This window comes from Lygodium microphyllum, chromosome 2 (genome assembly GCF_053477565.2).
Source record: "Lygodium microphyllum isolate KBCC chromosome 2, Lygodium_microphyllum_v1.1.10, whole genome shotgun sequence".
Lineage (NCBI taxonomy): Eukaryota > Viridiplantae > Streptophyta > Polypodiopsida > Schizaeales > Lygodiaceae > Lygodium > Lygodium microphyllum.
In genome coordinates, this window is record NC_141136.1 from 7,812,883 (window position 1) to 7,840,767 (window position 27,885).

The window sequence follows — 27,885 nt, forward strand, 5'->3', positions numbered from 1 at the left end:
TAGTGAGCTTACCTTGATGCCGATGTGAGTAGCCTCCTCCCTCGCACACCTCGGTAGCTCCACGATTCTTGATGCTAGCTCAAGCATCCTCAAGCCTCCTCCATCTCCAAGCTCCATCCTCCATAGCCGCACGCGCGAGTGAAGAGAAGAGAAGAAGAGAAGAGGAGATGGTGAAGAGCTTCACCCCCTTGATCCCTCACTCCCACACACTCACTCCCTCATACTCTCACACTCCCTCTCTCAAGAGCAGACACAAGCAAGAAGAAGAAGAGAAGAAGAAAAGAAGAAGAGAGCTCTTGTTAGCCACACACCAAAGAATGAGCTTCCATTCACTTTTTGAACTTTATATACAAACCCTAAAATCCCATGGGCACCCATCCCCTTTTTTACATGACCGGCGATTGTGACAAGGTATTTTTTCCGTTTCCCTCTTCTATCCTTATGCCTCTAGCCTATGCCTATCTACTATTTTACAATTGGCACAAGAGGGAGCTTGGCGCTCTTTTACAAGAGTTTTCCAAGTTTTTTGAGGCGCCTTTCATTTATAATTGTGCCTTTGGTCTCGACTTAGCCTTTAGAGGTCGCCTGTGTGTCTTTGCTCTTCTTCCATGCTTTTTCCTCTTTTTCCTTCATTTTTCACCATTTTTTGCCATCTCGACTTGGGGTTAACATACTTGGGGTTAACACTTGCAACATGCGCACATGCACTAGGTCATAATCTTGTAATCTCATAAAGAGGAAAGGTCAGGCTTTAGAGTTGAGCCAATCCCATAGGGCCATTCAATCCATCAATTATCCAACAGTGGGATCCTCAATTAGATGGGAAATAGGGTGGGTAACAAACTCTCAAAGACCAAAGCTATCAAGGATATACTCCACCTTACATGACCAAAGTGAGTAGTTTAAACCATTAAGCTGATTCTCATTGGGTAAAGAAGGGAGTACGGGCACATGTATAGAGGTTGCCATGAATAGCATATGAAGGCCAGCAGAACAAGCCTTTTATGAGACATGGAGACAATAGGAAGGAGAGGCTTCTTGAAAAAATGGGCCAGGGGACCTTCATTCTTCATGATTCGTGTGATGATCTCATTGCCGTTCGGAGGAATACTAAGAAAGCTCCTCATCTATATCAGCAAAGGTGTGAAATTGGTGGTAAGACATCTTCAAAATCCTACAAGATACCCACAAGAAATTTGCATTTTGGTAGTAGATAGCCTCAAAATTAGAAGGAATGGCTACAAGATCACAAGGATGTGTAGAGGGTTTGTCTGGGAGAGAAATACTATTGCTCGCATAAAGAAGCTATTGTCTTCAAGAAGAAAGCTACGTTTTTAGCAAAATGCTAATGTAGTAAGGCCACCTAGTAATCTAGAGTGCTCTCCTCCATGAGAAATTAACTCTATGTTTCTCTTAGGCAATGATACCGTGCTTTGTGTTAAAAGATATGACAAATGATGTATGCTCTAGGAAGAGATGCTATATATCCCATAAGCACAATGAGGAGAGTGGAAAACCCAAAGGCTACATAAGCATGTACTTGGTTTTTATTTCAATGCAATGCCATTGGTTCTTGCTTCAATGTAATGCTATTATACTTTGTACTTCCAATTTTTGTCCTTATCGGTAGTAGTACTGCCCTGGTCATTGTATCTTGAAATTGTTTAGTCTGTTGTATTGTGTTATGACCATTTGGTTCTGAATGGATGTACTAGCCTCTACTTCGATAATACATTCTAGAATGATTTTGAGTACACTTTGTGTTTGATCTCTATGTTGTGATCATGTCTCTCTCTCGAACCCAAGCACTATATGTCAAAAAAGTGATATTAGTGTCTATTTGTGTAAGCTCTAAGTATGCCCATCATTATTTCTTTGGTGGCTATTCTTGGACACCGATTACAATCATAAACAACTATATGAACTCACTATCCTAAGCATTATAGATCACAAGGTTTCTAAATGAAGAAGTAACCATAGACAGTATGTAATTTTTAGGACTTTCCCTCAGACATAAACGTATGTCATAATAAACTACAAGATTATCTTGTCCTAAATTTTATAAATCATAGCTTTTTGAATGAAGAAACATGAGCAAACAACATCACAATTTCAGGATTATCACATAGATAGGTAGCGTACATCCTGATCAATTGCAAGAACACACTATCCTAAATATTAGAGGTCATATGTTTCCTAAATCAAGAACAATAGCATACAACATCATATTTTCAAGATTAGGACATAGACTTGTGGCATACATCATGATTAACTACAAGAGCACACCATCCTTAATATTACAAGTCACGGGCTTTTTCAATGAAAATAGTAGCATATAGAATTAGATTTGGAAAATCCAGAGAAGATAGAGTTTAGGATTGAGCTATGAACAACTATAATAGGGCACCACACTTATGGATTTCCCTTCTTTGTGAGAGATAGAACCCAAAGGATGCATACTTATTGAGCTATCCCCGTGAGATATGTCATACAAAGATCTTTCACCTAATTGATGCACATTTCCTTTTTCCTTGACTAAGAATGAGTAATGGCTATTAATTCTATATAGAAACATATTCTTTTAAGATAATATCGGATAACATCACTAACCCTATTTGAATCTCAAACTAACTATCCTTTTCAACAATAGAACAAATTAATTTTTGTAACTATAGAGATTAGGGAAACCTGAGTTTGTATGGTAGAGATTGGAATGTTATCTCTACTCTGTTTGCTACTATGGCTCCTATAGCTCCCATGACTTCTCTAACTCTCAAGCCTTTCTCTTAGGAGCTATCATGTGCCTACCTAACAATTCCCTAGTAGCATATTTTAGTGGTCCATCGGGGAACTATCCTGGATGGCTTCGCCCTGCACTCATGAGAATGCACATGGTCTATTGTCTAGGTTTCCCAAAGTCCACCCCGTAACGGAAGGTAGCAGACTTCCCCACAATGATCAATTTGCAAGATTAGGGTCCTAATTTGAAAACTGAGGATCAATCTACAAGCTCAGGATCCTAATTTGACAAATGAGTTCTCAATGCATGAGCTAGCTCCATCAGATGTGTCCCACAAGGGCTTCTCGTCAGATTGGAGCGATTGTAGTCACCCTTGGTTCATGGAGTGCAACACTTTTTTCCAGCCAGCTGGTTAGGATTCAGGGAACCTTAACGGAGTTCTCGCATAGCCACCGCACCTTTCCCCTAAGATAATTTTTTATCAAGGTTTTAAGACCCGTCTCTAGGTAAGTCAATGCTTAGCTCTACCTAATTTTTCCTAATTAACATTTCGTTCAATCTCTTGAGAGAAGCTCCTTGCTTACCAGGACCACCATAGGACAGATCTATCAGGGATCTCGCCCACCCACTTCCCATAAATGGTTTCCTTTAGTTTTCTAATTACCTATCACATTAAGTTATGACATATGAAAGCAAATTCATTAAGTAACCCGTTATCATAGGTTCCTTTGCATAATTTTATGGCACAACAAAAAGACAGAGAAAATAGTCTTTTGGCAAAACATATTTCACAAAGTTATTTACTATGCTTTTCCCCTTTTGCCTATGCAGAAGATAAACCTCCATTCACAAAAAAAATCATTTTTTCTATGCAAAAGAAAACAAACCCTCCAAGATTTCTATCCCTTCACTAGTACCTGAAACTCCAAGATCCCATCATGATTCGTGTGAGGGTTAAGTAGTTCCTAGGAGTGATTGAGAGATTTATGGCCAAAGCCCCCCTCGCACTCCCACCTCCTCCTGCCTAATGGATTCCTCACCGAGCGATCTCTTGCCATTAGGGCTGGTCCAAAGCTCCTCGTGGCAGTACAAAACAATCCCCCTTGGAGCAAGGTTTCGTGTCTAGCCGTGGGGGAGGCATAGCGTGATCTTTCCTCTTATTATCTTGATTATATATTTACAATCAGATCTAATTGCTACAAGCACAATCAATCTTTCATGTGCAACCATCAATGCATGCACAAATTTAAAAAAACAACATCAAGTGTTTTTAGTATAGGAAGCAGCCCTACCCAAATCTAGGGTTTCTCTTTTAAGGTCCCACCTTATTCTTAGGGTTTCGCTTCCTACTTGCAACTCTTTTTTCGGGATCCATAGGATATTTAGCGAATCTGAAGTCTATTTTATCCTTATGAAAAAATTGGTATTTTCACCCTAAAAGATAATATGGGCATTCATACCTATGGCAAGCAATTCATGTGTTGCCTTGCCCTAACCCACACTTAGCAGGATTTTAAATGCTTTTTCAAGTTTTCTTAGACTTTAGAATTTGTATCGACAAATTCTTATCAATGTCTAACAAGTTCTATAGACTTTTGATATTTATTTAATTTTCTGATATTGATAGTTTCAGGGTTGTCAAGTATTTCATAGTTGTTTATTCTTCAATATTTTTGATATTTTAGGTTAGGTTTTCTCGCTGATTCATATGTGGGTTAACTCATGATATTGATGCTCTTGCTAATGTAATTATTAATATTAACATTGCATGTGTTTTCAGTAAGAAAATAATTTTTATTTTATTCTACTCATATTCCATGGTTTAATCGACAATGTTCGACCATTTGTCGAGAACTTCAACGTTATCTAGAAAGAACAATTTTCATTTAGCTATGTCCTAAGTACAATGCTGATTGTTTTTGTGAAAACTTTATTCTAAGCGGCAATGCAAAAATCATAAGTGCACTTTTTCTTTCATCTTTCATACATCGAATCATATTTTCATGCACCTAATTTATGCATGTCTAGTATATATTATCCTATGCAAATTTTTGTTGATTTAATGCATTGATTATTTCGTGATATTATCTAAATGATTTTCTATAAATTATTATAAAACTCATATGTGTCTATTTATCATTAGCAAAATAAAATAGTGATAGTCACTTTTAGGGAAAAATTATAAAATATTTAGTTTCCTAACATTGTCTACCTTTTTTCTGATATTATAATCACAAGCGTCATGAATGAAATAACAATAAATATCACAAAGTAAACCACAATTAAGATATTTTCTTAATGATAAGCATATAATCCTTTTCCAAGTGAAAGAATCTTTTCACTAAATAGTTAATTTTTATATTACTTAGGCTATTTTCCTAAGTTGCATTCATATGCATTTTCTTTAAAATGCATTTATAATCATTTAAAGCCAAATATATCGATAAGCTTATAAAGCATTAAATTTTTCCAAATTGATGAGATGTTACCTGTATCAAGTTTGTAGTAATGGGGGTTTCATCAATTCATGCCGCACCATTTTCTCCATTGGCCACGTTTCTTACTTTTCTTGCTTCAAATGGGCTTCTTGAAATTTTGCAACCTCATGGAGCATGGATGTCAGGCGAAATTAACGTGGTAGTTTAGGGAGAATTCCAAAAAAAATTTGGCTGTAGGGGAGGAAGGCGTAATAGGGGGCAGAGAAAATAGAAATGAGGTAGAAGAGGGGTATTTTCCTCCTTCAAGGTTCAAGCTATAATAGAAAAGAGAAGTGGAGAAATTTTTCCATCATCAGGAGGTCTTCCTTCTTACTTTCTTTGTGAATGAGAGGGGGTGCATTTATAGCCATGAGGGGGAACATGCAGTTGACTCATTCTTTTGGCTACTTGTCAAGAGCTAAGTAAGCTTTATAAAAAATACTTTTTGATTGCCTACTTATTGGATGGTGGAATGGGGATGATTTTAAAAAGCTTTCTCTCCCTCAAGGCATCAAAAAGTCATGATTTTGGCCCTATTTTTTAAAAAATGTATTTTTTTCTTCAAAATGACTTCATCTAGTGGTTTTTGGCCAAGTTACCTTATGACTTATCTAGTCTATAAAGGCATGCCATACTCTTTGATACTTAACTTACTCAATATCGTACTCGTTCTTACACATTCTTTGTCTACCGATTAAGGCTTTTGCGATTTGTCTTGTGGTTATGAAATCAATACGATCTTTGGTGCATTGAATGAAATCGGAAATACTAAATCAAATATAATGCAAGAAAATTTATGATCAACTTGTCATAATATTATTTACGAGGTGTCTTTGCTTCTTGTTGACTGGGAACATTGAGGCATCTTCTCGTGTCGGATTGCAGAATTAAGAAAAATTATGTGTGGTCACTTATGTGATAACTTGATGAGTAATTTTTAAAACGTCTCAAGCTGGAATTCATTTCTTAATATGAAGTGTTATGACAGGAATATTACAGGAGCCATATTGTATGCTCTTGACTTCAATGTGCTCTGACCAGACTTGAATAATTCTCATGTGGATAGTAGACAAATTCTTCTTATTCTATATCTTTCTTTCACTTCTCTCTCTATCTCTTATATTCTCTCTTTCTACCCCTTATCTTCTCTTATCTATTTTTATCTTCACTTATCTATCTCTTTCTTTGTCTATCTATTTCTCTATCTTCACATATCTATCTCTTTCTCTTCTATTCTCCCAAGGCTAGCATCAAGTCTATTATCCCTCTCCCCTCTAAAGCAACCTATTAGTGTTCAAATCATACCCCTCAAGTCCTATTTGTTGGCTAGCTTTATATAGGCTAAGGGAATCTTTTCATGTCTTCTTCTTGAATATGCTAGGTGTCGATTGCATGTGCTTGTAGGGGGACAATGAGTAGGCTATGTCGATGGCGACATTTGGTAGAGCACATGGATTGATGGCACGTAATGATGATGTCAATGTGGAGGGGAGATGGTGGCGATCACTTAGAGGCAGCTAAAAGGTAAGTGAAAAAAGTTTCTTAAATGTTGTAATTTTATTTTTAAACTTCTAACCCCCATACTAACCTTTGTCTTTTTGCATTGGGTAGAAAATGAAGGAAATAAGGATCGAGAGTATTGTTTATGTGGGCCAACTTTGGAATGCTCATTCATGCTTTTATGAGAACACTAATCCCAAGATAGCATTTTACACATGATTAGAAAATGAAAATTATACCAGGAGGCAGATTCCATGGTGGATTCTGTAAAATTATATTTATTTACAAGGGCTCTTACACAAGGTGGATTCCTTGTGCGAAAAGTTGATGGGGACGCCTATCCTTTCAGGGATAACGTTAATTTAATGTGCAAGTGGGTGATTCCATAGCGGGTGATTCTACAAAATACATAATCAAATTAATGGACGTTTATGAGTTTAGAGTGTGCACTTGTATTAAATTAAGGTTAGGATAGAGTTCCAATCTATTTATTTATTTTGTAGCTGAAGACTACTAGGTATTCACTTTTATCAATTTAAATTTATTATTTTCTAACAATTGTGAATGCTTCAGTTGATGTGTAGAGTAGGCAATGGTGGCACTGGGAAGCACTGGGTGATAGTATGTATTCAAGTTATTTAGAAGAAATTATCATTTTTGATGGGCGCGTGTCTTAGGCGTGGTGTCAATATTTATTTTGACGTGCTTATTTATTGAAGCACTTGACATATATTTATTATTTTGTATGCGTATGGGCGCACAATTTAAATATTCATTATTGGTCATTGTATTTGGGCACATCCCGACTCTTAGGGCACCCAACCGCTTTATTCTTTATTTGGAAAAAAGCAAACACAAAAGCTAAAGTATGCTAATTGTAAATTTGGGCTATTTTTGAGCTTGGAGATGAATAAAATATTAAATACATGCTTTGTGGAGCACTCACACAAGGCATGGGGGAAGATTGTACCCAATTGGTCTTTTTTCTTCATGTTGTGCAAGTCTATTCTATTGGATTTTGAGCAAAAAGTAGAGTTATTTGTTCTTGGGGACCTTCTGGCGCTTGCTATGTATGCATATGACATCCGATTTGCACACCAGTGGTATCAAAGTGAAGCTAAGATTGAGGGCTTCCAATCGCTTACCATCTTGCGCGAAGGCGAAGCTCTTGGAATGATCGAGCTCTATAGTCAGTCTCACAACAATCTGTCAATACCAGCGTGTTCCTGGCAGTGAAGAACCCCTTGCTATGCAGTCGGATCGTGAAGGACTAGCCTCTACTGATGAAGGACCACCTGGGAAGCTCCCTTATCAACACATTTTTTTTTTCTTAGTTAGAAGACAGAAAGAAGAAGCTTTATCAAGTTTAAACTTTGTTTAGCTGAAAAAAGCTTAAAAGAAAGCTTAGCTCCATAAATTCGTCGACTGCGGTGATAGCATGTATTGAATCCGTCGACAACATACTCTTATCCTGGTTGACAGCAAATGATTGATTAAAGCTTTTTAATTAAAGCTTAACTCCTTTCTAAGCTACTAAGGTTTCAAACCTTCAAATTTCAATCTCCTCTTAGCGGGCATTCACACTCAGTCTAAACCGAATTTATTTCAACCTCCTTGCTAGCCCCTGTTCACACCTGTGGTGTGAAGAGATGAATTCCAACAATTAGAGAATCACACTCAGACTATACGGAAGACGTATCCGCTTGGAAGAAGGCCGACATCAATTTCTGTAATCGTGAAGAAGAAAGATTGTTAAAAAGCCACTTTAAAAATAAAAGCAAGCCTTGTAAACCCGACCTTGAGCTACGCTCATCCCGCTAACAAGATTTCAAGTGTGTGAGGTTGTTTGAAATTTTATAGGATGACCAATCAAAATATGGAAGATTTTATGGCCAAAGGTGATTTATCGGAACCAACGATGGAACAAAAACTAGACCTAATTATGATGCAGCTTCAAGAGGAACGAAGAGCACGTCAAACTTTGCAAGCTCAATTGGCCAGTCTTGAACGATCTACTACCGATCGAGATGGACCGCAACCTGAAGATATTATAAGACATACGATCAATGCGACACTTGAAGCACAATCTATTCGGAAAGAAGCCAAGATAAGTAAAGGAAATTTCAAATTTCATACTTTCAATGGGTTACGCGATGGAAAGATTGTACTTGCTTTTATTAGTCAATTTGATGATTATTTCCATGAAGAACAATATGCCAAAAAAGACAAAATTAAGTGTGTCACTAATCATTTAGTGGACAGAGTGTCGCTATGGTGGACTGTTGTCTGCAAAAGCATTGACTGTCCTACTACTTAGGAGACTTTTCAAAAGAAATTTTTGCAGAATTTTCTTCCACCCCAATTCCACGAAAAAGCAATCAAACAGCGGGATCTTCTGCAACAAAGAGATTGCGAGCCTATTTCACAATATACCAAGCATTTTTGGAATGCTTTATTACAACTTCAAATGCTCAAAGATGTACATGAGGCGACCCATAAGCGCAAGTTTATGTTTGGTTTGCTTGGTCACTTCTATGCAGAAGTGAACATGTTCAAGCCAACGACTCTCGAGGATGCAATTTCCTTGGCCCATGATGCTGAAGACAAAAGTCGAGGACAAGAGAAGCGACCACAACAATTCTCAAACAATGGTAGCTTTGGTACAAAGCAATTCAATTCTAACTTTCAAAGATTCAATCAAAATTACTTTGTTCCATCTTCATTTCATAAATATAGGACACGACCCTCTGCTTTACCATCAAACACAAATCCAAATTCTAAGCCATCTCTTCAGCCAAATCCCAACATTCCTAAACTTTCCGCTATTACCAATAATCTTTCTAAAGCCAAATCTATAGTCTGTTATAAATGCCATCAACATGGACATCTAGCGATGAATTGTCAATCCAAAAAGTCAACTATTCATATCAACTATTTGGGAGCGATTGAAGATGAAGACCATGAAGAAATGCGAGATTTCATGGAAGACGATGATGATAACAGCACTACTTTAGATATTTTACCAAGTATACCAAATTCTCATTCTTTATTAATGATGAAATTCTTGTGCATGGTAAAGAAAAGACTGTTTTACATGATGATGGAAGTAAACACAATTTTATTTCTGCAAAATTGGTCAAAGAATTGAATTTACATAATGTTTCTACTCATTATCGCATCAAGGCTGCATTCTTAGGCACTAGATACAATGGAACACAATAAGTGCATGACTTAGAAATTAAAATTGGTGATTATATTGAATGTAGAAATTTCTTAGTTGTGCCTTTGCAATCTAGTGACATTATCTTAGGAATGCCTTGGTGTCATCAGTATAATCGTGATATAGATTATTTCATGCATTCAATGAAAATTCATTCTAATGGAAAACAAATCACATTGCATGATATGCACACGTCTGATAATTTTTCATTGCTTAGTCATACACAAGCTAAAACATGCATTAAGAAAAGGTAGCAAATCCTACTTAATCTGGGCAAATGAAATTGAAGTTAAGGAAAATAAGATGCATCCTAAGCACACACAATTTCTTTCACAATTTAAAGATTGTTTTAATGTTGACTTACCACCTAGTTTACCACCCACACGTCCTGAAGATCATAAAATAGAATTAATTCTAGGTTCTCAACCACCATGTAAAGCACCTTATCGACATAATCAAATTGAACAGAAAGAAATTCAAACTCAAGTTGAAGAATTGTTAACCTGAGGACTCATTAGGCCCAGTAGTTCTCCATTTGGTGCACCTATTCTACTAATTAAAAAGAAAAACAACACCTATAGGATGTGCATTGATTATCATGCCCTAAATAAGATCACTGTCAAGAATAGATATCCAATCCCTAGGGTAGATGACCTCATGGATAAACTACAAGGGGCTACAATATTTAGCATAGTAGATCTTAAATTTGGATACCATCAAGTATGACTAGACACATCGGACATTTTCAAAAATGCATTTAGAACTCAATTTGGACATTATGAATTCCTTGTTATGCCTTTGGTTTAACTAATGCACCAGCCACATTCAATCGTATGATGAATCACATATTTTTGAAGCATCAGCACTGTGTCATTGTTTTCTTTGATGACATATTGGTTTTCAGTAAGAATGAGAATGAGCATGATGAAAATTTATCTTTGGTTTTCAAATTATTGAAGAGAATCAATTATATGCAAACCCTGAAAAGAGTGAATTTTTCCAAACCCAAATTGAATACTTAGGATAAATTGTTTCATCTGAAGGTATTAAAGTTGACCCTAAAAAGATAGAAGCAATTTTGAATTGGCCGATACCTAAAAATGTGCATGAATTACGTTCTTTCTTAGGTCTTGCTAGCTTTTACAAAAAAATTGTGATAAATTTTTCATTTCTTGCATTACCTTTGACAAAATTATTAAAGAAAGGTATTCTATATCATTGGTGTGAAAATCAGCAAAAGTCTTTTGATTTACTGAAACATGCTCTAACCCATGCTCATGTATAGCAACTCCCTAACTTTAATAGACCATTTTTCCTAGTAGTCACTGATGCTCGTGGATTTGGAATAGGAGTTGTTCTTATGCAAGATTCACATCCCATAGCCTACTCTAGCTACAAGCTTAAACCCTCTGAAATTAAATATTCTACCTATGATAAGGAATTGCTAGCTGTAGTACAAGCTTTACGCCAATGGAAACACTATTTAATGGGATCTGAATTCATGATTAAAATTGACCAATAAAGTATCAAACATCTCCTTAGTTAGCCACAAATATCTGACCGATACATTAAATGGGCTGCTTTTATTCAAAGTTTTCATCCATCCAATATCAACCCAGAAAAGCAAATGTTGTTGCTGATGCCTTGAGTAGAAGACCATCTATTCATAATATCTCTGTGATATCATTTGATTCCCTTATCCTTATGAAAGATACATATGATCAAGACCCCAGTTTTCAAGCTGATTGGAATAAAATAATTGCCAATAACTGGATTCCAATTGATTCATTGTCTTATGCTGATAGATTCATGTTTTATGAGAAAAGGTTATGTGTAACGGTTACATTTAGATCATTTGTATTGCAGGAAATTCATTGTTCCCCATATCAAGGCCATAGATGTATTATTTCCACTTTACATGCATTGATTGAAGTTTTTTATTGGCCACAGATGGAATCTGATGTTTCTAACTTTATATTTGAGTGTTTAATTTGTCAAAGAGTTAAGCGACACCATGGTAAGCAATATGGTTTGTTAATGCCTTTATCAATTCCTGAAAGACAATGGGAACAAACTTCAATGGATTTTATTACTGATTTGCCTAATACTTAAGCTAATCACGATATGATTTGGACTATTGTAGATCATTTTAGCAAACATGCATATTTTATTCCATGCAAGAAAACATTAACTGCATCTCATGCTACTCAATTGTTTCTGAAAACTATTTTCACTAACCATGGTTTACCAAAAGTTATTATTTTTTATCGTGGTTCTAGATTCTGCAATAAATTTTGGACTACTTTGTTTGCAAACTTAGGATCAAAGATTGATTTTTCATCTGTATTTCATCCTAAAACAAATGGATAAAAAAAAGCTACAAATAGTACAATCTTGGATCCTTTACGTGCATACACAATTTCAAAACCACAAACATGGGATACACACTTGCATTTACTTAATCAATTTGCATACAATAACACTCCACATATAGCTACATGAAAAGCACCTTTTGAAATCATTTATGGATATAGATTGCCTACACCTAATACTTCATTGTCAAACAAAGTATATGATTGCGAAAGCCCAGCAATCATATACTAAACAAGCAAACAAGAAAAGAAAAGTAATGAATTTCACAGTTGATGTTTATGTTTGGTTACGAATTGAAAAGCGAAGACTACAAAGTGTTGAGAAACACCCTAATGTAAAGTTAGCTCCTAGATTTTATGGACCTTTCAAAATCATTCACAAAATCAATGACAATGCCTTCAAATTAGAACTACCCAACACTGGAAAATCCACAACACTTTTCATATCAACTTGTTACGACCTTTCAAAGGCCAATTACTTGTCCACCCTGTCTATGAAAATCCTCGTTTGTTAGAAGAAGAAACTGAAATCCTTGAACTTGAGACTATTTTAGATACCAACTTTATGACCACTAGAATTGGTCGTAGATATTCTAGATATTTGGTGAAATTTTAAAATCATCATGTTTGTAATGTGCCCGCTTGTCCGCTTGTGGGACAAGCAAACACGTCTTAGCAGCCCATCGGGAGGAGGGTCTAGAAGGCTCTACCTGGCACTCGTAGGGAATGATACAGGGTTTGTGATCTAGGTCTTCCCGAGTCTGCCCTGAGTGGAAGTGTCCAGCCGTTCCCACTTGGGATCGACCCGAGGTCAGGGTTCCTTTCCTATCAGCAAAGTCTCTAGGAGGAAGCTAGCGTCGAGCCCCAATTGTACCACCTTTTGTAGGAACAACAAAGATGAAGCAGTTTCAAGATGCACTTGGTTCATGGAGAATGGGAAACGAGAGGGATGCGAAGCTCAACCGCACTGTCGTATGGCATAGTCCCATTCCTTTCCCCTAAAACAAAATAAACCGAAAATTCTACATCTATTGACACTGGGTCTTTGTTGTCTTATTATCTCATCATTTGAGAAAAGTTCCTAGCTGACTGGGACCATCCTTCCATACGACGGACCTAAATCACATCCACCGCACTTTCCTCAATTTGCTTTAGTTATCTAATTACCTAACATATTACATTTTGACATGCAAAACCACCTTCCTTAATTAAACAAATTAATCACGGGTTCCTTCACGTAACTTAGGCACTGGCATAAAAATAATGCCAAGCAAGTTCCTTTTTCTCCAATAACTTCTCTTTATTTATCAAAACCTTGGAGTACATCCAATATCATGCTCGAAGGCTATCCCAGCAATCTACAGGATTGCTACTCTAAGTTTCGCCCATTGACTAGTACACGGGACTCAAGATCCCATCTCGAGTCACGTTAGCCTCTTGTACAGGATCCAGAGGCAAGGGATTTACAGCCAGAGACACCCCTGGCACCCAAGCATCCTCCCGCTCCAAGTAGCATCCACAAAGAGACCTCTTGCGGCGGGTTAGGTCCATATACCCGGTGCGGCTAACAACCCCCTTGGATAGGGCCATGCAGACAGTCAGAGGTAACTGTTCCTGCCTCTCCCTCTAGGCTTTCAACCTGAAGTATTAAGTGGTTTCCTTGAATTAGTTCTTTGAGCAAAGAGATCAAATAATGCACCTAAGTACAAGCACTAACATTTCGGAAGTCCTTTGTATGATTGATTGCTAAGGTGTGACTCCTTTTTTCCCCCGATGCTCCCAACATCCGATCTTGGGTATTTTTGTGACTTGGCAAGAACCCAATAATTTCAAAGAAGATTACGCAAGCAAATGGTCTTGGTAAGTTGACTTATACTTGCCCTTTTCCCTTGGGATTTTACCTTAGGGTATCTTGGTCCCTAACTCAAGCATTAGCTAGTCAGTCAAGGCAACGGACATGTCTTATTCACAACCCAACCAAGGTTCTTTTAATCTCTAATTCCAACCAAGCTCAGTTAACATACATGGCAACACCTGATTCTTCATTAAGACCTTCAAGATGCAAACTAGATGCATGCGATCCTTCCAATTTTCTTAGTGTGGTTCTATGCAGGATTTCCCAATCAACGTTAATCATCATGCACATTGTGCGTTTTAGTATAGTTGTACCTCCTAAATGACTTTTATCTTTCTTTATTTCTGGCTACTTATTTCCAATGCACCTGATCACATGCGACTTGCTATATGAAGTCTAGGGTTTTGTCTAACATTGCAAGTGCATCTCATGAACATAAATTAACATTTCATGTGTTTCTTTTAACCATGATTGCGAAACGTGAATTCTAAATGACTATTCATGCACTGAATTGGTTAAAAATCTATCATTTTATGTGAAGTAAGGCAATAACCTTATCATTTTATGTGAGTAAAAGCTATCATTTCATGCTTAAAATCTTATGCGAATTCCAAACTCTACCGTTTCGCACATGCATCTTAGTACTTAGAATAAACAGAACCCTAAGACTCGTTCTTGTTCCATGCACGTCATCAATTCTTTCATCCCTTCCACGAGGAATAATTCCTAATTAATTTTAAAGCTTAGAACATGGGCTTGATTCGTATGTGCGACGTTGGTCGCTCCGCTCACCTCTCCAACATTACCGGTAGCTTGGGCACCTATGTTTCCCGCAACTTTCTTCTTGGGAGCCATTCGGCTTGCGGAGATTGGGCAGTCCGGACCTTAACGGATTTCCGGTTGATACGTTTGGGTGGGAAAGATTGCTAGATGGGCTCCTTTGCCAACGGAGTGGTTTGGGAGTGGCTTGTTGTGGTTACCAACTCTCACTCCCTCTCCTTCTTTCTTTCTCCCTCTCTCTCTTCTTCTTCTTTTCACTTATTCTCCTACTCTCTCTCTCTCTCTATCCTTCTCCACTTATTCTCCTACTCTCTCTCTCTCTCTCCCTCTCTTCTTCTCCTTCTCCACTTATTTTCTCCTTCTGCTCCTTCCCTCTCTTTCTCTTCCCCTTCTCTTCTTTTCTCCTTCTACTCTTCTTCTTCTTCTTCTTCTTCTACTACTTCTCTCCTCTTTCCTTCTACCTCTTCATCTTCTTCCTCTACCTCTCTTCTTCTCTCTCCCTCTTCCTCCTCTTCTCTCTCTCCCTCCTTCTTTGTCTTCTCACCTTATCCTTCTCTCCCTCTTCTCTCCCCCACTCCTTCTCTCCCACTCCTTCTTCTTCTCTCCTCCTTCTCTCTCCCTCTTCCTCATCTTCTCTCTTTCCCTCCTTTCTCTTCTCTCCTTCTCCTTCTCTCCCTCTTCTTCCCTTCTCTCTCCCACTCCTTCTTCTTCTCTCCTTCTCCTTCTCTCTCCCTCTTCCTCATCTTCTCTCTCTCCCTCCTTCTCTCTCTTCTCTCCTTCTCCTTCTCTCCCTCTTCTTCCCTTCTCTTCCCCCACTCCTTCTTTTTCTCTCTCACTCTCCTTATCCTCTCCTTCTCCTTCTCCCCTCACAGCCCGAACTAGATGGCAACCAAGGGGAAGGCGGCTTGTTTGGAGGGCCCAGGGAGGGTCCCGCAGCATCAGTAAATGGGGGAGGGTGGTTGAATATAGTCTAAGGACCTAGGTGGCCCTACACAGCGCAGACGGGGGGGGGGGGGGGGGGGGGAGTGACGTGAGGAAGGCTGGGTGGTAGAGTAGCACGTCAGCCAGAGGTTGCCATTGCAGTAGATCATAGGGGGGGACTTCGATCGGACGGCTAGATGGTGGTACAGCAAGCTGACGGGGGGAGGGTGGCGATGTAGCCTCCTCTCTCTGCTTGGGGAGGGGAGAAGCCTCCCCTTATATAGGGCAGGGGAGGAGGTAGGTGGCATGGCAACCCCTCCCACTTAGGGGTTGCATGCCCCCCAGCACCTTCACTCCCTCTCTCTCTCTCCCCAACGTACTGTTGGCAGGGAGAGAGGGGGGAGTAAAAAATTTTTAACTAATGATAAATTTTCTTTTCTTTTCTTTTCTGTTAAAATTTAAGGGGGAGGGTTCCTATGGCCAGTTACATTCTCTCCCCCTTAGAGGAATCGAAGATGTCCTCATCTCGAGAGGACCTAGGGGTATTGTTGGTTGAGAGTATCTTTGTCCATCCAGGTAGCATCCTCTTTGGGATAATCTTTCCATTGGATGAAGTATTCTCTCAAGGTCCTTGACCTCAAATGCCTCTCCCTGACATCTAGGACTCTATCAGGCCGTAGCTCAAGAACTCCTTGGCTAGGCATTACAATTTGTTGATCATTAAGGACATGCTTCAGATTAGGTAGATAGTTTTTCAATAGGCTAACATGGAATACATTATGAACCTTTAGGGTTGTAGGCAGCTGTAGTCTGTAAGCATTAGGTCCTAGGCACTTAGTGATCTTATAAGGTTCACAATACCTTGGACTTAGCTTCTTGTACTCTCCCAAGGATAGTGAACTCTTTTTAGGGCATACACGGATGAAGACCATATCACCTTCAATAAAGGATCTGTCTTGCCGTTTCAAGTTCGAGTAAGCCTTCTGTCTATCCTTGGCATCTTGGATGTCTTGTCTTATTGATTTGATTTGGTCATCCATGTCTTCCAGCATCTACCTTGAAGTTTCTACCCTCAAGGTTGGATCCAAGAAGCTCAAAGGAGTACGACAATCATGCCCATACAATGCTTGAAAAGGGATCATCTGAATACTTTGTTGGTAAGAAGCATTATAGGCAAACTCAACTAGTGGGGCAAATATTGAATCCACTTTTTGGGTTTACGACAACAGTATGCCCTAAGCATATCTTCAATGATTTGGTTGACTCATTCCGTTTGACCATTAGTTTGGGAATGGTAAGCTGTACTGAAACAGAGTTGAGTCCTAGTGGCCTCGAAGGTAGGCCTCCAGAAGTGTGATGTGAAGAGAGAGTCACGATCACTAATGATTCTTCTGGGTAACCCATGCAGTTTGAATATTTTCTTGATGAATAATCTTGCAATGTCTAAGGCTTTATAGTTTGTCTTGACAGGGATGAGATCCCAATAATAGCTCTTCCTAACCGCATCAAGGGTCTTGGCATAGCCAGGATGTCCTGAGAAAGGGGAGTCATGGGCTTTCCAGAGTATCTTCTGCTTGAGAGATTGGCTTGCGGGGATACATAATCTTGTCCTAAAATAGACAAGTCCACTACTGACAGAGAATTCTTGATACTTCTTTTTTAGCTTCAGGTCTTGATCCTTGAAGGGGATCTCCCTTAGCAATTTCTGATAGACTGGGTCATGACATGCCTCTTCTCTAGCTAGCTCAAGAATTGGGTTGTTTGGCATTGATACCTTTGTGGCTAGTGACCTTGCTGTTATGGATCTTGCAAAATAGGAGAGTTTAGAAATTCCTTGCAACTGAGTGCATCGGCAAATACATTCTTTTTTCCAGTCATGTATTTGATTTCAAAGTCATATTCTTCTAGCACTTCGATCCATCGACTTTGCCTCATGTTGAGCTCGTTCTGGGTGAAGATCCATTTAAGACTCTTGTGGTCCGTCACTAAGGAAAATTTATTACCTAGCAGGTAATGTCTCCAAATTTTGAGAGCATGGATGATAGCCAACAGCTCCAGATTGTGCGTAGCATAATTCCTTTCATGGCTCTTCAATTTCCTTGAAGAATATGCTATGGGATGACCTTCTTGCATAAGCACACATCCTAAGGCAAGTGCACTAGTATTAGTTACCACTTCAAACTCCTTACTAAGATCAAGAAGTTTCAGGATGGGTGCTGATACTAAGCTTTGCTTTAGCTTGTCAAAGCTGGTCTGTTCGGCAGGTGACCATACAATTGCTACTTGCTTCTTTAGTAGATCAGTCAGAGGCGTTGCAATCAAAGCATAATCTTTGATGAAGATCCTGTACCATCCTGTCAATCCAAGAAAGCTACGTATTTCTTTGATAGAAGTTGGTGTTGGCCATTCCAGAACGTCTCTGACCTTGGCTGGATCTACTGAAATTCCTTCCGTTGATACAATGAATCCCAAATATTCAATCTATTGCTTGAAAAATGCACACTTCCTCTTCTTGGCATAAAGCTTGTGTGCTCTCATTGTTTCAAAAACAATGCGAAGCTAGGGTTCATGATCTTTTTCCTGTTTAGAGTAAACTAGTGTATCATTAAAGAAGACGAGTACGATGTCATCAAGATAGGGCCTAAAGATATCCTGCATTAACCTATTGAAGGTAGCAGGAGCATTTGTCAGCCCGAACGATATCACTAGGAATTCAAAGTGTCCATACCTTGTGTTGAATGCAGTCTTCGGGATATCTTCTTCCTTGATCCTTATTGGATAATATCCAGATCTGAGATCTATCTTAGAGAATATCTTCGCACCTTGAAGACGGTCAAGTAGTTCATCTATTCTTGGAATGGGGCATTTGTTTTTAATGGTTGATTGATTCAACCCTCTGTAGTCAATGCATAGCTGAAGCGTTCCATCTTTCTTCCTTTGGAACAGTACTGGAGCTCCCCATGGTGAACTGCTAGGACGGATGTAGCCTTGGTCTAACAATTGCTTGAGTTGCTCTTTCAGTTCAATAGCTTCCGGGATGGACATCCTATATGGTCTCTTTGACTGGTGCAGCTCCTGGCCCAGCTTGATTTCATGGTCGACTTCCCTTTGAGGAGGAAGTTCTGTCAGCTCCTCAAGAAATACGTTTGCGTATTCCTTTAACCATGAAGGTCATTCCCCAGATTCCTCGTTCTGATCTAGCTTATTCAGTTTAATCAGATAGATAGGTAGGCCCTTTCTAACTCCTTTTATTATCCGTGTTGCTTTTGCCAACTGAATTTTTGGCTTACCAGCCTCTCCTTGAGTTGTAACTAGTTCCCCTTCAGAATTTTGGAAGGAGACTTGGCCCTTTCCACAATGGATGTGGGTATCATTGGGTATTAGCCAATCCATTCCAAGTAAACATTCGTGGACACCTAGGTTTGTTACCCTGAATCTCACTGAAGTTGGCTTCCCACCTAGTAGAAATTTCACCAAAGTTGGCTTCCCACCCAATAGGAATCTCACCGAAGTTGGCTTCCCACCTAATAGGAATTTTACCTTAGCAGTTTGCCTAGTACAAGAGACCTCACGACCATTTGCCAATTCCACAAGTAAAGTAGGTGCGTCTATTGTGGCTATCCCTAGCCTTTTTACACAAATCGGTGAAATGAAGGAATGTGTACTACCACAATCGATTAGGGTTTTGAAGCTTTTACCTTCATAATCCGATGGAGTTTGGATCACTAAGAATTGGCAATTTGAACCCTTCTTATGAAGAGCGGCGTGAACCGTTGCCCTCTCAATGTCAGCGTCCATGGATGGATCTTCTTTGTCACCCAGCTCTTTGTTGGAAACACTGGAGGTTCTCCCTCTGGCCATGACTATGGCTCCTTGGCGATGGGCAGCTCCTTGGAATTTCCCTTGGCGTTGTCCTCTACTAAGCTTGGGACACTGCCTCTTGAAGTGTCTAGGCTCGTTGCAATGGATGCAACATAGATTGCGGCCATTACCTTGTGTAGGAACAAAGTTGTTGACAGCATTGGTCCTAGCTTTCTTCCTTTGTCCCTGATTCTGACCCTGCGTTCTCTTAGTCTAAGCCCTTTACATTCCCTTGTTCTAATCCCTGTAAGGCCAAGTCCTGTTGTTCCTTGGCTTGGTCTGCATCTCCTGTATTATTGGTGCATCTTGAATGAGTGTGTCTTGTAGGTCCGTTGTTGGGTGCATTGATTCCAAGCAGGTGTTTATGGGTGGATTTAACCTAGCACAAAACTTTGACACCTGTTGTGTCATATCCATTGGAGGCATGTACTTTAGGAGAGAAATGAACTTTGAATAATATGCATCAAGGGATAGTCCAAGCTGCTTCAATTCATAGAATTCATTCATCTTTTGTGTGCGGTAGGCAAGTGGCAGATACCTCCCTCGCACAGCTTCCTTAAGCTTCTCCCAAGTGATTGTTCCTTCTGAGATTGTTTGGTCTCTGCACCATTGTTTCCACCAAAGTCTTGCTTTGCCTGCAAGCTTAAGTTTGGCGAGCATACCTTGGTTAGCAAGTGCAGTTCCTGCTGCCTTAAAGTAGTCCTCCATGGACTTGATCTAGATCTCAGCGTCAACTTGAACAGTCCTTCCCTTGCTATCGAACTCAGGTGGCTTAATTTGTTTGAGAAGGAACTTCTTCTCTTGAATCACAGCTATACTTAGTGCAAGGGTCCGACTTGGAACTTGCACTTGGGGTTGCGCCTGGGCAATAAGATTCTTTATGTTAAAAACTTATCAAATGTTTCCCATATTACGTTAATATGACCAGCACAGCTTTTAGCCAAGAGACCGAATCACTTAACTCCTTTGCCAACATTTACAATCAGGATAGACAATAGTAAGAAGTCTTATTCATTCATGAGGACATAGCCCTTTGAGTACATTTATTTTGGGAATGTAGAACAAGCTGATTGGTGTATCAGTTTGGGGAAAATAGGATTGTGTTACAATCGGCTATAGGGACTAAGTAATAATATGGAGTGGGATCATGGATTTTCAAGAATCAATAATTCATAGGAAGCTTGGGGCATCCCTTCCTTTGATACCCGTTCTTCTCATAGCGCCCTAGCACTTTGATTCTGTCAGCAAGGATCACCCGAGTCACTTCTTCATACACATATTTGTTCTGCTTGACTTGTCGACTGCCAACATGCAGGCTTGTGTTTGCGTGAGCTTCGACAAAGATGAACAACTTCACGATCTTTAAATCCTCCATCCACTTGCTTCTCTTCAAGTTGGTCTGAAGGTACGCAAATCAGTGGCCTGCTATGTAGTATATTCCTGATTCTCTCGTCCATCTCCGTTCCGCATACAGTGGTGAAGGATTGTAGATGCGGTCTAGAATATTCATCATGCCTAGCCTCCGTCAATAATCCGAAGCATGCATTGTTGTCATAAACATAACCTGGAACACCAAGAATTTGTTCCATGCTTCGTGACTCTGCAACCCAGCATCCATAAGTGAGTAAGAAATGTTTTTAACAGAAAACACTGCTCTATTCCACTCACCTTCCCCTGGTTGTCCCTTTATTCCCTTTACTTTCCTCCATTAAGTTCCTTTGTAAATCTTAGATCCCATTTGTTCGCTCTGATACCAACTGTAACGTGTCCACTTGTCCACTTGTGGGACATGTCTTAGCAGCCCATCAGGAGGAGAGTCTAGAAGGCTCCGCCTTGCACTTGTAGGGAATGATATAGGGTTTGTGATCTAGGTCTTCTCGAGTCTTCCCCGAGTGAAAGTGTCCAGTTGTTCCCACTTGGGATCGACCTGAGGTCAGGGTTCCTTTCCTATCAGCAAAGTCTCTAGGAAGAAGCTAGCGTCGAGCTCCAGTTGTACCACCTTTCGTAGGAACAACAGAGATGAAGCGGTTTCAAGCTGCACTTGGTTCATGGAGAATGGGAAATTAGAGAGATGCAAATCTCAACCACTCTGCTGTACGGCATAGTCCCATTCCTTTCCCCTAAAACAGAATAAACCAGAAATTCTACATCTACTGACATTGGGTCTTCGTTGTCTTACTATCTCATCATTTGAGAAAAGTTCCTAGCTTCCATAGGATGGACCTAAATCACGTCCACCACACTTTTCTCAGTTTGCTTTAGTTATCTAGTTACCTAACACATTACGTTTTGACATGAAAAACTAGCTTCCTTAATTAAAAAAATTAATCACGGGTTCCTTCACGTAACTTAGGCACTGACACAAAAATAATGCCAAGCAAGTTCCTTTTTCTCCAATAACTGCTCTTTATTTATCAAAACCCTAGAGTATATCAATATCACACCCGAAAGCTATCCCAGCAATCTACAAGATTACTGCTCTAAGTTCCGTTCGTTGACTAGTACACGGGCCTCGAGATCCCATCTCGAGTCACGTCGGCCTCTTGTACAAGATCCAGAGGCAAGGGATTTACAGCCACAGCCTTCCCTGGTACCCAAGCGTCCTCCCTCTCCCAGTAGCACCCACGGAGAGACCTCTCGCGATGGGTTAGGTCCATATACGCGGTGCAGCTAACAACCCCCTTGGATAGGGCCAGTCAGACAGTCGAAGGTATCTGTTCTTGCCTCTCCCTCCAGGCTTTCAACCTGAAGTATTAAGTGTTTCCCTTGAATTAGTTCTTTGAGCAAAGAGATCAAATAATACACCTAAGTACAAGCACTAACATTTCGGAAGTCGTTTGTACGACCGACTGCTAAGGTGTGACTCCTTTTTTCCCCAGATGCTCCCAGCGTCTGATCTTGGGTCTTTTCGCGACTTGGCGAGAACCCAATGATTTCAAACAAGATTACGCAAGCAAATGGTCTTGGTAACTTATACTTGCCCTTTCCCTTGGGATTTTACCTTAGGGTATCTTAGTCCCTAACTCAAGCATTAGCTGGTCAGTCAAGGCAACAGACATGCCTTATTCGCAACCCAACCAATGTTATTTTAATCTCTAATTCCAACCAAGCTCAGTTAACATACATGGCAACACTTGATTCTTCATTTAGACCTTCAAGATGCAGACTAGATGCATGCGATCCTTCCAATTTTCTTAGTGTGGTTCTATGTAGGATTTCCCAAGCAACCTTAATCATCATGCACATTGTGCGTTTTAGTATAGTTGTACCTCCTAAACGACTTTTATCTTTCTTTATTTCCGGCAACAAGTACTTATTTCCAATGCACCGGATCACATGTGTGTTAACCCCAAAACGAAGAAAGCAAAAGGAAATAAAAAAGACACAAGGCAAAGGCAGAAAAAAGATAGCTCGACTGAAGAAAGAAGAGGAGAAAATGCCAAAAGCGCAAGGGCAACCTTAAAAGTCCAAGGCAACTGCAAAAGGGAAAAGGTGCATTTTAAAATACAAAGGCGCACCCTAAAATCTTGTAAAAGAGTGCTAGGTGGTGGAAAATCCAAAAAGCTAAAATAAAAGACAAAGACAAAGGCCAAGGCAAGAGGAATGAAAGGCAAAGGCGCACAAGGAAAAGCACAAGACAAAACTTGTGTAAAAGAGCACAAGCGCATCGCGGTTTAATTCAAGGAGCGCCGAGCTCTCACCCGTGCAATTTATAAATGTAGACGGGCAATGAAAAGGAAGCTAGGAAGATAGAATGACGATGGGAAAAAGGGCCTAGGCTACGGCCGGCCATGTAAAAAAGGGAAAAAGGGGATCACTGCCCAAAAGGGATTTAGGGTTTTGCATATAAAGTTGAAAAGTGAATGAGAAGCTCATTCTTGTGTGTGGCAAAAAGTGGCTCTCCTCCTCCTCTTCTTCTTCTTCTTCTTCTTGTTCTGGCTTGCTTGAGCTTGTGCTTGTGAGAGGGAGTGTGAGAGTGTGAGGGAGTGAGTGTGTGAGGGTGAGGGACCGTGGGGTGGAGAAGCTCTCCATCTTCTCCTCTCTTCTTCTCTTCTCTTCTCTTCTCTTTTCTTCTCTTCTCTTCTCACGGTGATGGAGCTTGGAGCTTGGAGCATGGAGCTTGAGGATGGAGCTTGCTTGAAGCTTGCACTTGGATCATGGAGCTACCGGAGTGCGCGGGAGAGGAGGTAACTTGAACGGCATGGAGGTAAGCTCACTACACCCGTAGGTATGGATGGCACGTTGGCTATGTGAGAGGTAGCCATTAGTTCTCGGCTTGGAACACTTGAAACAATAAGCGGTCCGTGGGTCTTGGCGGTTGAGCGAAAGCTCTCACAATGTGACTTGCGTATATGAAGTCTAGGGTTTTGTCTAACATTGCAAGTGCATCTCATGAACATAAATTAACATTTCATGTGTTTCTTTTAACCATGATTGTAAAACGTGAATTCTAAATGACTATTCATGCACTGAATTCGTTAAAAAGCTATCATTTTATGTGAAGTAAGGCGATAATATTATCATTTTATGTGAGTAAAAGCTATCATTTCATGCTTAAAATCTTATGCGAATTCCAAACTCTACCATTTTGTGCATGCATCTTATTACTTAGAGTAAACAGAACCCTAAGACTCGTTCTTGTTCCGTGCACGTCATCAATCCTTTCATCCCTTCCACGAGAAATAATTCCTAATTAATTTTAAAGCTTAGAACCTGGGCTTGATTCGTATGTGCGGCGTTGGTCACTCCGCTTGCCTCTCCAACATTATTGGTAGCTTGGGCGCCTACGCTTCTTGCGACTTTCTTCTTGGGAGCCATTCGCCTTGTGGAGATTGGGCAGTCCGGACCTTAACGGGTTTTGGGTTGACACGTTTGGGTGGGAAAGACCGTTGGATGGGGTCCTTTGCCGAGGGAGTGGTTTGGGTGTGGCTTGTTGCAGTTACCAACTCTCACTCCCTCTCCTTCTTTCTTTCTCCCTCTCTCTCTTCTTCTTCTTTTCACTTATTCTCCTATTCTCTCTCTCTCTCTCTCTCTCTCTCTCTCCCTCTCTTCTTCTCCTTCTCCCACTTCTTTTCTCCTTCTTCTCCTTCCCTCTCTTTCTCTTCTTTTCTCCTTCTACTCTTCTTCTTCTTCCTCTTCTACTACTTCTCTCCTCTTTCCTTCTACCTCTTCCTCTTCTTCCTCTACCTCTCTCCTTCTCTCTCCCTCTTCCTCCTCTTCTCTCTCTCCCTCCTTCTTTCTCTTCTCACCTTCTCATTCTCTTCCTCTTCTCTACCCCACTCCTTCTTCTCTCTCCTCACTCCTTCTCTCCCACTACTTCCCTTTTCTCTCCCACTCCTTCTTCTTCTCTCCTTCTCCTTCTCTCTCGCTCTTCCTCCTCTTCTCTCTCTCCCTCCTTTCTCTTCTCTCCTCCTTCTCTCCCTCTTCTTCCCTTCTCTCTCCCACTCCTCCTTCTCTCCCTCTTCTTCCCTTCTCTTCCCCCACTCCTTCTTCTTCTCTCTCATTCTCCTTCTTATCCTCTCCTTCTCCTTCTCCTCTCACGGCCCAAACTGGATGGCAACTAGGGGGGAGGCAGCTTGTTTGGAGGGCCTTGGGAGGGTCCCGCAGCATCAGTAAATAGGGGAGGGGGGTTGACTATAGTCTAAGGACCAAGGTGGCCCTACGCAGCGTAGACGGGGGGGGGGGGGGGAGGACATGAGAAAGGCTGGGTGACGGAGCAGCATGTCAGCCAGAGGCTACCATTGGAGCAAATCATAGGGGGGGACTTTGATCAGACAGCCAGGGGGTGGTACAATAGCTGACAGGGGGGAGGGTGGCGACGTAGCCTCCTCTCTCTGCCTAGGGAGGGGAGAAGCCTCCCCTTATATAGGGGAGGGGAGGAGGTAGGTGGCATGGCCACCCCTCCCACCTGGGGGGTTGCATGCCCCCCAGCATCTTCACTCCCTCTCTCTCTCTCTCCCCAATGTGTTGTCGGCGGGGAGAGAGGGGGGAGTAAAAAAATTTGAACTAATGATAATTTTTTTTTCCTTTTCTTTTAAAATTTCATGGGGAGGGTTCCTATGGCCCGTTACACTATTGAAGAGGCCCAATGGATGCACGCTCGCGACCTAAGTGCTTACCCCTCACTGCTCACTCCACATTAAGCTAATAGCAATTGAGGACAATTGCTATCCCGCCCCGGGTGTATGATGCCAAGAGGTACATTCCACGGTGGATTCTGTGAGGTTTTGCAGTGGATTCCGTAAAATTATATTTATTTGCCAGGGCTCATACACAAGGTGAATTCCTTGTGCGAAAAATTGATGGGGATGCCTGTCCTTTTCGGTGGATGTTACCTTAATTTAATGTGCAAGTGGGTCATTCCATAGTGGGTGATTTCGCAAAATACATATTTAAATTAATGGATGTTTATGAGTTTAGAGTGCGCACTCGTATTAAATTAAGGTTAGGACAGAGTTCCAACCTATTTATATATTTTGTAGCTGAAGACTACTAGGTATTCACTTTTATTGGTTTAATTTTATTATTTTCTAACAATTGTGAATGCTTCAGTTGATGTGTAGAGCAGGCAGCGGTGGCACTGGGAAGCACCGGGCGATAGCGTGTATTCAAGTTATTTAGAAGAAATTATCATTTTTGATGGGCGCGCGTCTTAGGCATGGCGCTAATATTTATTTTGACACGCTTATTTGTTGAAGCCCTTGACATATATTTATTATTTTGTATGCGCATGGGCACACGATTTAAATATTCATTATTGGTCATTGTATTTGGGCATAGCCCGACTCTTAAGGTGCCCAACCGCTTTATTCTTTATTTGGACAAAAGCAAATACAAAAGCTAAAGCATGATAATTGTAAACTTGGGCTATTTTTGAGCTTGGAGATGAATAAAATATTAAATACATGCTTTGTGGAGCGCTCACACAAGGCATGAGGGGAGATTGTATCCAATTGGTCTTTTTGCTTCATGTCATGCAAGTCTATTCTCTTGGATTTTGAGCAAAAAGTAGAGTTCTTTGTTCTTGGGGACCTTCTGGTACTCGTTACATATGCATACGACATCCGATTTGCACACTAGGAAAAGCTTGAGAGTTAAGTTTGTGATGATGAACTCGAGACATTATACATATTGAGATTTAGTTGTCCATAAATTAAGAGTAAAATCTCTTACACATCATTCGGCAACAATTGTTGCCTAAGATCTATTAGATATGCTCAATTTTCCACCCTCATATGATGCCATACTAATGATCCATGGTGCTCTAAGTTGTAAGGCCCCCATTATGAGAAGAAGCCATGTGTGAGTACGGTTGGATCGTGACTTACATGTCAAATGAGATCTATGTGACCGGATGGTAAAAATCTGACCTTTATGGATCTAGCCTTTGGGTTAGATAGAATAGTTATGTTGATAGCAACTCAAGTGGGCACAATGCATTGAGTTGCAAGGTGTGGGAGTTATTAGGGATCTCTATTTTGGGGCCCAAGGGCCACATAGGGGCCCCTAACTAGGGGGTCTCAAGGGGACTAGTGGCCCCCTTGATGGGGGTCCAAGGGTAGCACCCCCAACTCGACGCTGAAGGAAATATTCCTTGAATATTCTCAGGTTGACTAGGGAAGGTTTGTAATATGGTTAGATAAGCCGACTAGACTATCTTCCCACTCTATAAAAGGAAGACTTCTCCAAAGTCATTGTCATTTTATCTTTCACCCAATCAGAGTTCTTTTAGCTACTCTTAAGCTCTTCGCATTTTTATCTATTTGGATTGCCATCTAAGCTTCACACTCGAAACACATGGGCAGATAGAGCCATATGTATATCAATTCATTTGAAATTAAAGCAGTTTCCATTCTTCTCATATTTGTTGTGTGTTATCTACTTGCTCAAATTCTAATATTCACTATGCCATGTAATTTCTAAATGGTATTAGAGACTAGGGGGACTCTGAGAAGTGAAGAGTATACAAGAGAAAAGGGCTTCAATCACAAATAGGAGAAATGCCATCTGCTATATTAGGTAGAAGTACTGGTGTATCAGGTGTGATGGTGGTGCTATAGTGATAATTCAAACACTAAAGATTCGTTTATCAACCCTCAGTGAAGGCAAGTTAGATGGTACAAACTACACTTTGTGGAAGTTTAAAATTACAAATATCC

General features: G+C 40.3%; 1 long non-coding RNA gene across 1 annotated transcript in view; it reads left to right on the top strand.

The window, feature by feature from the left end:
- The window catches only part of LOC148039449 (uncharacterized), a 51,617-nt gene extending 44,727 nt beyond the window's left edge, over positions 1–6,890 (top strand). The window contains exons 2-3 of the long non-coding RNA XR_015688309.1: positions 6,622–6,741; positions 6,829–6,890. This is a non-coding gene — a long non-coding RNA (uncharacterized LOC148039449). The remainder of the gene's footprint in view (positions 1–6,621; positions 6,742–6,828) is intronic.
- The last annotated feature ends 20,995 nt before the right edge of the window (positions 6,891–27,885 follow it).